Below are 10,645 nucleotides of genomic sequence, written 5' to 3' on the forward strand. Positions count from 1 at the left end.
GGAGATCAAGAGCTTCTGCTCCCCTGACTGAGCCAGCCAGGAGCCCCACCGTGGCAGTTCTTTATCCTGTTCAATATTGTACCTTTTTTAAAAATGTTTATTCATTTTTGAGAGAATGAGAAAGACAGAACATGAAGAGGGCAGGAGCAGAGAGGGAGACACAATCTGAAGCAGGCTCCCAGCTCTGAGCTGTTAGCACAGAGCTTAATGTGGGGCTCAAACCCACGAACACAGCTGTGAGATTATGACCTGAGTTGAAGTCGGACGTTTAACTGAATGAGCCACCCAGGGGCCCCTGTACCTTTTTTCATGTTAAGGTGTCCTTTTGTGTAAGGTACATATATTTTCTAGCTTTTTTTTTTAATGTTTTATTTATTTCTAGGAGAGAGAGAGAGACAGCGTGAGCAGGGGAGGGTCAGAGAGAGAGGGAGTCACAGACTGAAACAGGCTCCAGGCTCTGAGCTGGCAGTCAGCACAGAGCCCGACGCAGGGCCCGAACCCACGAACCGCGAGATCATGACCTAAGCGAAAGTCGGACGCTTAACCGACTAAGCCACCCAGGCGCCCCTCTAGCTTTTTATTTTTATTTTTTTTAATGTTTTATTTATTTCTGAGAGAGAGAGAGAGGCAGCGTGAGTAGGGCGGGGTCAGAGAGAGAGGGAGACACAGAGTCCAAAACAGGCTCCAAGCTCTGAGCTGGCTGTCGGCACAGAGCCCGATACAGGGCTCAAACCCACAATCCGCTAGATCATGACCTGAACCTAAGCCAGACGCTTAACCAACTGAGCCACCCAGGCGCCCCTATTTTCTAGCTTTTTTTTTTTTTAAATGTTTCATTCATTTCTAGGAGAGAGAGAGAGAGAGAGAGACAGCATGAGCAGGGGAGGGTCAGAGAGAGAGGGAGTCACAGACTGAAACAGGCTCCAGGCTCTGAGCTGGCAGTCAGCACAGAGCCCAACGCGGGGCTCGAACCCGCGAACCACGAGATCATGACCTAAGCGAAAGTCGGACGCTTAACCGACTAAGCCACCCAGGCGCCCCTTTTCTAGCTTTTAAAACAATTTCTCTTACTATAAAATTCATGCAAAGTATAAATTCAGTCAATAACAGAAGGTGTAAGGAAGAAAATTAAATTTACTCCTAATTCCACCACCTACACTCTGAGCATTTTGATGTATATACTTTTTAAAAAATGTTTTCTTGTTATGAGAACTTTTTTTTTAAGTTTATTTATTCTGAGAGAGCGAGTGTGCGTGCAAGAGAGAGCACACGAGAAGGGGAGGAGCAGAGAGAGAGCATCCCAAGCACACAGAGCACAACGTGGAGCTCGATCTCACAAACCATGAGATCATCACCTGAGCCAAAGTCAAGAGTCGAGTCGGACGCTTAACCAACTGAGACGTCCAGGATCCCCAATTGATGTATATACTTCCATCCTCTGGACATTTTTATACACTTACATGTGCCTACATATATTAACTTGAAATCAAAAGATTGTATATTGTTTATGATCCAGTAATGGTTGACTCTGCTTTTTCTTGCTTCGGGCTTTCTGATATTTCTCCTAGTCTGTACATCTGGAGTGATTCCTTGTCTGTAGTAAGTGCACCTGGTGGAGGTTATTCCCTCACGTTAAAGAAGTCTGGAGCTGGGGCACCTGGCTGACTCAGTCAGCAGAGCATGGGACTCTTGATCTTGAGGTTGTGACTTCAAGTGCCACATTGGGTGTAGAGATTACTTTAAAAAAAAAAAAAAAGTCTGGAGCAGGCAGGTCCAGGCAGTGTGGTGGCCCCATGACATGATGCCATCAGTGCCCCAGTCTCCTTCTGCTTTTTTTTCCCATCTTCCTTAGCATGCGGCTCCTGTGAGGTCACATCATGGTCAAAAGGTGGCCACTGTAGCTCCAGCCACCACATTCCCATTCCAGGCTGGAAGAAAGACGAAGCTTAACACCCCTTAAAGTAGTACTTCTCAGAACTTGAAATGCCCATGTGAATCAACAGGAGATCTTATTAAAATGCACACCCCAAGTCTCTAGGTCTGGAGTGGGGCACTCTTGGGCCTTATTTCTTACCTTTTCTTTTTTTAAATTTATTTTAATGTTTTATTTTTCAGAGAGAGATATAGAGAGGCAAAATACAAGCACAAGAGGGGCAGAGAGAGAAAGAGGGAGACATAGAATCTGAGGCAGATTCCAGGCTCTGAGCTATCAGGACAGAGCCCAATGCAGGGCTTGAACTCACAGGCCATGAGATCATGACCTGAACTGAAGCTGGACGCTTAACCAGCTAAGCCATTCAGGTGCCCCCTCCCCCCAGTATTCCGTATTTCTAACAAAGTGTCACGCTTTTTAATAACAGGGCTTTAAAGAGCTTTCTGGAAACCCTGTCTAGTGACTCCTGGCTTTCATTTCATTGGCCAGAACTGTCATGTAAGCAGCCCTGGCTGTGACGGAGGCTGGAAGTTGTGGCCTTTTTAGCTGAGCACTTTGTCACCCTGGATACAAATGTGTTTCTGTTAGTAGGAAAGAAGAGAGTGGTGTTGGTAGGTGACTGGGCCCTCTGACAGTGGTCAGATCACACTGGAAAAACTTTTGAAAGTCTGTTATGTTAACTGTCACACTTCATTTTTGGTAGAAAGAATGATTTCCACTGCCTATCCTGATGGCAGATTTTTTTCTGGGGATGTTCTCAGTGAAAGCAGAATAATTTAATAATATATATGAAGTGATGGCCCTTGTCACCCTTCCCAGATACAAATTCTGTCCACTATAGTTTGCCCATTCTGATGGGTGAAATAAGTGGCCTTTGCGGTGGGAGAAAGGGCAGGCAGAGATGGACTAAGGGAGACCCTCCTGCTTAGCTTTGCATATTTACTCAGCCTTTACATTCATCCTGATACACTCTCCAGATACAAATCTCTAAGGTCCTGTAGACCTGTCCTGATTTCAAAATAAAAAGCCAAATAATCTCAAAAATCCCAATCCAACTGGAAACGATAGTTTGGAGACATTCTTGAATTGTACATATTTTCCATGCAAAAAGTTTTTTAGAAAGTCTTTAAAAATTGAAAGAGATCCAAAATATACAAAGTACTCCTACAATAAAAACAAACAAACAAAAATAAAACCTACACAACTCCATTAAAAAGTGGGCCAAGGACCTGAATAATAGACATTTCTCACGAAGAAGATGTGCAGATGGGTAACAAGCATAGGAAGAGATGCTCAACATCCCTAATCATTAGGGAAACGCAAATCACACCTACTGTGAGAGAACCGCTTCCCGCCCCTTAACAGTTGCTCCACCCGAAAAACAGAAAATACAAGCGCTGGCGAGGCTGTAGAGAAATCACAACCCTTGTGCGTTGCCAGTGCCGCTATGAAGAATGGGATGGCAGGTCCTCAAAATAATTAAAAGATAATTACCATATGACCCAGCTCTCCTGTTTTTCGGTATATTTCCAAAACTTAAGAACCGGGACTCTGGTGTTTATTCGCACACCCATGTTCACAGCAGCGTTAGTGACCGCAGCCAAAAGGTGGAAGCCACCCAGGTAGCCATGGGTGGATGACTGGAGACACAGACACGGTATACCTATGGCGGAGTACTGCTCACCCTTGAGAATGAAAGAAATCGTGACACATGCTACAACGTGGACGACCCTTAAGGACACGTTAGTGAGGTATGGCGGTCACAGAGCGATAAATACTGTTCGGTCCCACATACATGAGGTGCCTGGAGGAGTCTGACTCACAGAGACAGCAAGGAACACGGTGGGTGCCAGGGGCTGGGGGGCAGTTCTTGTTTAATGGATTTGGAGTTTCCGTTTGGGCAGATGAGCAGGGTTCTGGAGACGGACGGTGGTGATTTTTGCACAGCGGTGTGAATGTACCCAGTGCCACTGAACCGTCCAGTAAAAAACTCCGACGATGTGAAATCCCATTCTGTACGTTGTGCCGCAGCTTTTTAAAAAGTGGCTGCCGATTGGGCGCAGCCATGAGGAAGTCTTGGGGGTTGTCCCGTCAGCCTGCGTGCCCTGGAGTAAAGCCACAGCCGCAGCCCTTCTAGGACACGAGTGAGAAATAAATCTTTGCTGCTGTTCCAAAAGTCAATAAATAAGTACGTTTTGTGTGTTTATCTTACCTAATATAAAGTTTGAGAGATGTTTTCCTTAAAGCTATTCGTGTAAAAAATAAACGTTGAGAGTGAATGAATGAACACCCCTCTTAATCCTCTCCTTCAAGAGTTTACACTAACACCATCCAGCTTTTACACAAGTATACATGTAAAAGGATCTGGAGAGCCTGGGTGGCTCAGTCGGTAAGGCGGCCAACTCTTGACTTGGGGCCAGGTCGTGATCTCACAGCTGCGGGATCGAGCCTCGTGCTCATCCTGGAAGCTGCTCAGGATTCTCTCTCCCTCTCTCTGCTCTCCCCACCAAAAACTAAACAAATAAACATTAAAAATAATAATAAAAGGATCAAGCCGAACCTTGATTCTCTGCTTACGGCACCTGCTGCGTCACGAAACATCTGCAAGCCTTTCCCTTTAGGTGTGCTGTGGAGACACGCCACATCTATTTGGTGGAGATTTATTATTGGTGGCACTTCTAGTTGCTTACTTATTTAGCCACCCAAGTCGAGACGCCTAGGGTGACTCTGGGAAGGATTTTAAGTCCTAGAGTGAAGCCTACCTGCCCTCCCACACGAGACCCGTTGGATACCGTCCATTGTTGCCTCAGAGTCTGGTTTCCGAAGTGGGTTTGGCTGCACTCCGCCTTTTGTAAATATTCCTGCCTTGTAAATACCCCTCCCTGGGCACTGGGAGTTGGTCAGGGTACAAGGCAGAGGACCGCCTTTTTTTTTGTCCTCAGAAACTCTTCCCCTGTCTTCTGCCAGTTGTGGCCCAGAAGCTCTCGCCCTCTGCCGAGGAAAGTCCTGAGGCCCGGTCACGGTCATGGCAGCCGCAGCCCTAGCACCGGGGCCTGCGAAGCCTTGCTTCCCTCTGCAGCCCTTCCCGAGACCTTGCCCGGCCACCGAGTTAATTAAAGTTTGCACTCCTGCCTGTGGCACAATAAGTATATTTAGTCTTTGTCCCTGGTTCCTGGCGGTGAGCTCCTAAAACCCTTGGAATTTCCTGGGTGATGGGATTGCCTCTTGCTACTCTTCAGGAGTCCCTTTCCAAGCGTACGGGTTTATGCTCACAAGGGCGCTTAGGGGAGGGTCCCTGGATAGCCTCACGACGGGGCTGATCACCAGAGGGATTGCCGCGGTCAGCGCCACCTGCCAAGCTGTGGGAAGGGAAGAGGACTGGATATTAAGCCCTGTAAAAACTGCTGGGCAGTGAGATTTTTTTTTTTTTAATGCTTTTATTTATTCCTGAGAGAGAGACAGCATGAGCAGGGGAGGGTCAGAGAGAGAGGGAGACACAGAATCTGAAACAGGCTCCAGGCTCTGAGCTGGCAGTCAGCACAGAGCCCAACGCGGGGCTAGAACCCAAGAACCGTGAGATCATGACCTGAGCTGAAGTCGGCCGCTTAACCGGCTGAGCCACCCAGGCGCCCCTGGGCAGTGAGATTTGATGGGCCCCCTGGGTTGAGCAAGAATGTGTCCCTTTGCTAGGAGGTGGCATGTCCTAAGTCCACGGGAGGAAGCACCTGTGCTCTGCTTACGTGTCCCTTCATCTAACTGTTTATTCATATCTTTTAATACCCTTGGTAATAAACTGACAGTAGTAAGTACACTGTTTCCCCGAGTTCTGAGAGCGTCTCTGGCAAATTAATTCAACCTGAGGAGACGGCCACGGAACCTCTGATTTATAGCCAGTCGGTTAGTGCAGGTGACAACTTGGACTTAAGACTGGTGTCTGAAGTGGGGGCAGACCAGCAGAACTGAGCCCTGAACCCGTAGGCTCTGATGCCTTGTCCACATAGGCAGTGTCAGAATTGAGTTAAATTGTGGGACACCCTTGGAGTGCCTGGCTGCCTCAGTCGGTAGAGCGCATGACACTTGATCTTGGGATTGTGACTTCGAGCCTCGCATTGGGTGTAGAGATTACTTAAAATCTTTAAACGGTGGGACACCCAGCTCGTGTCAGAGGACTGCTTGGTGTAGGATCACTCTCCTCCCCACATTGTCCCCTCAACAGACACGCATTTGGTGGCCAGAAGTATTAGGAGAGGGGAGACAAATGCTGTTTCCCCTTGCAGTTTTGTTGCTGTGACATTTGCTGACCACGCCAGCCCTGACCACCCCTTCCCTGCTGGAAGCGTCTTCCTAGACTTGACCCTTGTCTTGTTCCACAGTTCTCTTTGCTTGTCAGGTATAAACATAGATGCAAAGTCAACCCCTTTCTTCTGCAGAATCTGGTTGTGCCTCAGGGATTACTCCTCCGGTGGCAGTGGAAGTCACGTATTTCAGGACTGGGTGACCTTTGAGGATGTGAAAGGCCATGGCCACACACCCCTCACGGGGACTGGCATCCTCTGACCCTTCCAAGACGAATCTCCATTAAGATGCGATGGAGAGTGCTCGCTTCGGCAGCACATATACTAAAATTGGAACGATACAGAGATTAGCATGGCCCCTGCGCAAGGATGACACGCAAATTCATGAAGAATTCCATATGTTTTGAGCACTGGGTGTTATATGGAAACCAACTTGACAATAAACTATTTGTAAATAAATAAATAAATAAACATTTAAACATAAAAAAAAAAGATGTGATGGAGAATTTGGGGAATGTGGTCTGTGTGACTCCATCCGTCCATTGCTATAACCGAGTCGTTGCTGCCACCTTTGCTGGCAGCATGCCCTAAAGATTCCAGTTCAGTTGGTTTTGGTTTCTGAATCCTTGTAAGCTGCCTCGTCCCTCCTGATGGAACATGGGCCATTTCTGCCTCCCATAGATGTTGGGTTCTGATATCTCCCTTACCGGAAATGGGCACCTTTCCTGTGATCGGAGTCTCCCCTCAGCAGCCCCCGGGTGACCGGCCTTTGGACGGAAGACCCTGCCCATGGGAGTTGCACTTCTGTCCCTAGACGGTTGTCCCCTCAGAGAGCAGCCTGCCTGTTGGCTTCCCCGGCTCTGTCCATTGCGTGGCTTAGGGCTAAGATTGGCTGGGGTCCACCATCTCCCCTTTCCTGTCTCAGGGCTCCGAACAGAATTTCATTTCCCAGCCGAATCTGCTCATCTTCCTAGAACGAGGGGCACCAGATCTGCCGGCCGCTGAGGGATGGAGGACCTCACTTGCCCCGGGGAGTGAGGGAGTCCGTTAGCACCCTCCTTGCTGTGACTCCTCCCCTCGTGCCTTTGAAACATCGATGCACCCAAGGCAGAGGCAGGTTTAGAGGATTCCTCACTTTCTCTTGCCCTCTTACCCGCCAGGTGGAAATCTGATGGACCCTCCCACAGGAATACCCGGCACACCTTCCTCTCCCTGGGGCCAGCCATCAGCACCCAGACCACGTGGCCGATGCCATGCCTGGTCTGTCTGCATGTGCTGAAGACACCAAGGACCCCCGCTTCACCCTTCCCCTGCTTCTGTGTTTTCTCCCCCCTCACCTTCGGGCTGTTGGCTTCATTTTCACACATCGGCTGACTCTCCTGTTCATTCCCTAGGTGTTTTATTCTGTCCTTTGTCCCCTCCCTCGGTTCTCTGTGTTTACCAGTCCACTCGGCCTTCTTTGTCTGCCGGCTCTTGGCCCCATTCAAGCCCCCTTCCCTGCCTTACTGTGAAGGGTTGGGAGGGTAAGTGCTGCACACTCCCATTCTCTCTCTCTCTCTCTTTATTGTTTAATGTTTATTTATTTTTGAGACAGAGAGAGACAGAGCATGAAGAGAGGAAGGGCAGAATGAGAGGAAGACACAGAAGCCGAAGACAGGCTCCAGGCTCTGAGCTGTCAGCACAGAGTCCGATGTGGGGCTTGAACTCACAAGCTATGAGATCATGACCTGAGCCAAAGTTGGATGCTTAACCGACTAAGCCACCCGGGCTCCCCTCCCATTCTCTCTTTGACTGTTCTCTTCTCAAGTTGGTTTTTGCTCACAGTGGCTGTCAGGTAATGTCATGTTTTTATTTGTCAGCTGGTGAGAGCAGAGCCAAGAAGGCAGAGTCAGCTGTAAAGCAGGGCCTTTCTGACCACGCTGAGTGGGGAGGGAGGCGTGGGGAGAACTCCCAAAGGCTGGGCCCCAGAGATCCAATTTGGTAGAATCTCCTGAATCCTAAAAAGCCACCAGAGGTCTTAGAAGAAATGATCCTTCAAGTATGGTGAGTGCAGTAAGAGACCCCGTGGGAAGTCACAACTCGCTGCTTTTCAGAAAACCTACTGGAGAGAGGTTTGCTGTCTCCCGTCCCTGCAGCCCAGAGGAACTGCGCTGGCAGAGTCTGGTCCGTACACGGTGTGAGAAAGCACCGAGAAACAGTGAAGTTCTTGTGCATTGATGTGCCCACGCCGGAGAGAGCCCAGTCCTGCAGCACATGCGGGAAATTGTGTCCGGGGCTGTGACTGTCGCAGCAGACAGAAGGCCCGTGAATGTAAGAAAGGTGGCAAGACCTTGAGCTCTAGCTCCCCGCTTCCGACACGTGGGAAGAAGTGTCCGGAGCGTTGAGGGTGGAGAGGAAGCACCAGGAATCTCCAGGAATCAACCACTCAGGCTGCTCATTAGTTCTCCATAATTGAAAAGGCTCCAAGTGTGGAATGTGAACAAGTGTGGAAGAACATTCGAACGCAACGAGGCCCCTTCTCCCTTTCTTCCTGGTTAGAAGGAGTATCCATATATCTGTAAGGAGTGCGGGGAGGCCTTTCCTCAGGAGGCTGCTTTGTTTTGATACCAATTACACAGTCCACACCAGAGAGAAGCTGTGTAGGGTGTAAACAGCTAGGTCACATCACACTACACGGCAGAGAGTTCACACCCCAAATAGGCCATATGTGTGCAACAAGTGTGGAAGAGCTGTTCTGTATTCTGTTAACTCCTGTGCCCTGTAGAGTTGGCACCGGAGGGAAGCCCCACAAACGTCAAAGCTCCCAAGGCTTGGTGCCTCTGAGGAGTCTCGGGGGGAAAAGCCTTTTGCATGTGGCCCGCGCGGGAAGGGCTCCAGGAATCAGCCCGTGAACATCAGACTGTTCACACCGCAGAGAAGCCTTCAGAGTGCCAGAGGCACGTGTGAAAATGCCTTCCGCCGAAACGGATCTAAGGGCCCGTGAAAGAGTCCACACGGGAGAGAAATCTGGGAGCAACGCAAAGGTGGAAAGGCCTTTATGAGGAATGGCAGCCTTACTGATCGTTACAGACTTCACTTTGGGGAGAGGGAGTCAGTCCCGCTGACTGGGAGGGAGGAAGGAAGAAAGGTTGTTAACCACCCTGCGGACCGTCACCGTAGTCGCTTTCCTACAATTTCCAGTCCCGTGAGTGTGATGAGTGGGAAAGCAGGAAAAGGTCACACCTGACTGTTCCCCAGAACGGACGCAGGAGACCGGCTGGGCGAGCCCACTACGGAGGGGAAAGCCTTCGCTTAGCTGATTCCGGAGCGGGGGTCGCCAAGCTGTGTCTGTAAAGGGCCAGAGAGTAACTAGGTGCGGCTTGTGAGCTCTCTGGTGTCTGTCACAGCTACTCAGCTCTGCTGGTAGGACCCAAAAGCAGCCAGACGGTGCGTACACCAATGAATGTGGCTGTGTTCCCGGAAGAGTTTCTTTACAAACACAGAGAGCCGCCCGGATCTGGTCTGTAGGTCATATTTTGCCAATCCCTGTTCTAGAGAGAGAACCTCTTGAGAAGCTTTAATAATCAGAGGGCAGAGTCACTAGACTGGATTCCTTCTGCAGAGAAATCTTGAAACAGAACCTTCAGGGTGCTCCAGCCTTGTGAGAGGGTCAGTAGGAGAGGCATGAAACATCCAGAAATAGCTGAAGGACTAGCACCCAGTCACCCAAGAGCCACAGGGCTTTTTTTTTTTTTAATGTTTGTTTATTTTTGAGAAAGAGACAGTGCCAGTGGGGGAGGGGCAGAGAAGGGGACAGAGGACCAGAAGCGGGTTCTGTGTTGACAGAGAGCCTGATGCGGGGCTCGAACTTGCAAACCGGGAGATCACGACCTGAGCTGAAGTTGGATGCTTAACCCAGTGAGCCACCCAGGAGCCACAGGGCTTTGATGAGAAGAGCAAGAGAGTATATCTGAAAGTGCTTTCAAAGTGAGTGTGGTAAACACATCTATCACATTTATTAATTTATTTTTAGGTAAGCTCTACACCCACCATGGGGTTCAAACTCACCACCCTGAGATCAAGAGTCACACACTGCCTACGGAGCTGGCCAGGCGCCCCACCGCGCCCCAGCATGGTAAGCACACTTGAAATGGTGATTTATGTGAAAAGATTTTACTCTTTCTCCAATTGGCTTTTGAGCCACCACTGTGTCTGCATCCTGCAGAGGTAAATTGAGGAGTGTCAGTGTGTGGATGGTATTGAGAGCCATGGACAGGAAGCTTTCAGGAAGGGGATTCATGGCTGGGGGTGGGGTGAGGCGTCCAACATTTAGCAGGAGGAAGATGTGAGGGACTCAGCACGAAAGATTGTGGAAGCGTCCTGCGAGGTAGGAAAGCAGCTTTGTGGAGCCAGGAAGGCAGGGTAAAGGCAGCGTCTG

The 10,645-nt window shown here is 49.5% G+C and overlaps 1 non-coding gene across 1 annotated transcript; it reads left to right on the top strand.

The window, feature by feature from the left end:
* The first annotated feature begins 6,528 nt into the window (after positions 1-6,528).
* LOC144224098 (U6 spliceosomal RNA) lies at positions 6,529-6,632 on the top strand. The gene has a single exon (XR_013332907.1). It is a non-coding gene; the product is annotated as a U6 spliceosomal RNA (small nuclear RNA).
* The last annotated feature ends 4,013 nt before the right edge of the window (positions 6,633-10,645 follow it).

Source organism: Crocuta crocuta, unplaced genomic scaffold, assembly GCF_008692635.1.
Source record: "Crocuta crocuta isolate KB4526 unplaced genomic scaffold, BGI_CrCroc_1.0 scaffold132, whole genome shotgun sequence".
NCBI lineage: Eukaryota > Metazoa > Chordata > Mammalia > Carnivora > Hyaenidae > Crocuta > Crocuta crocuta.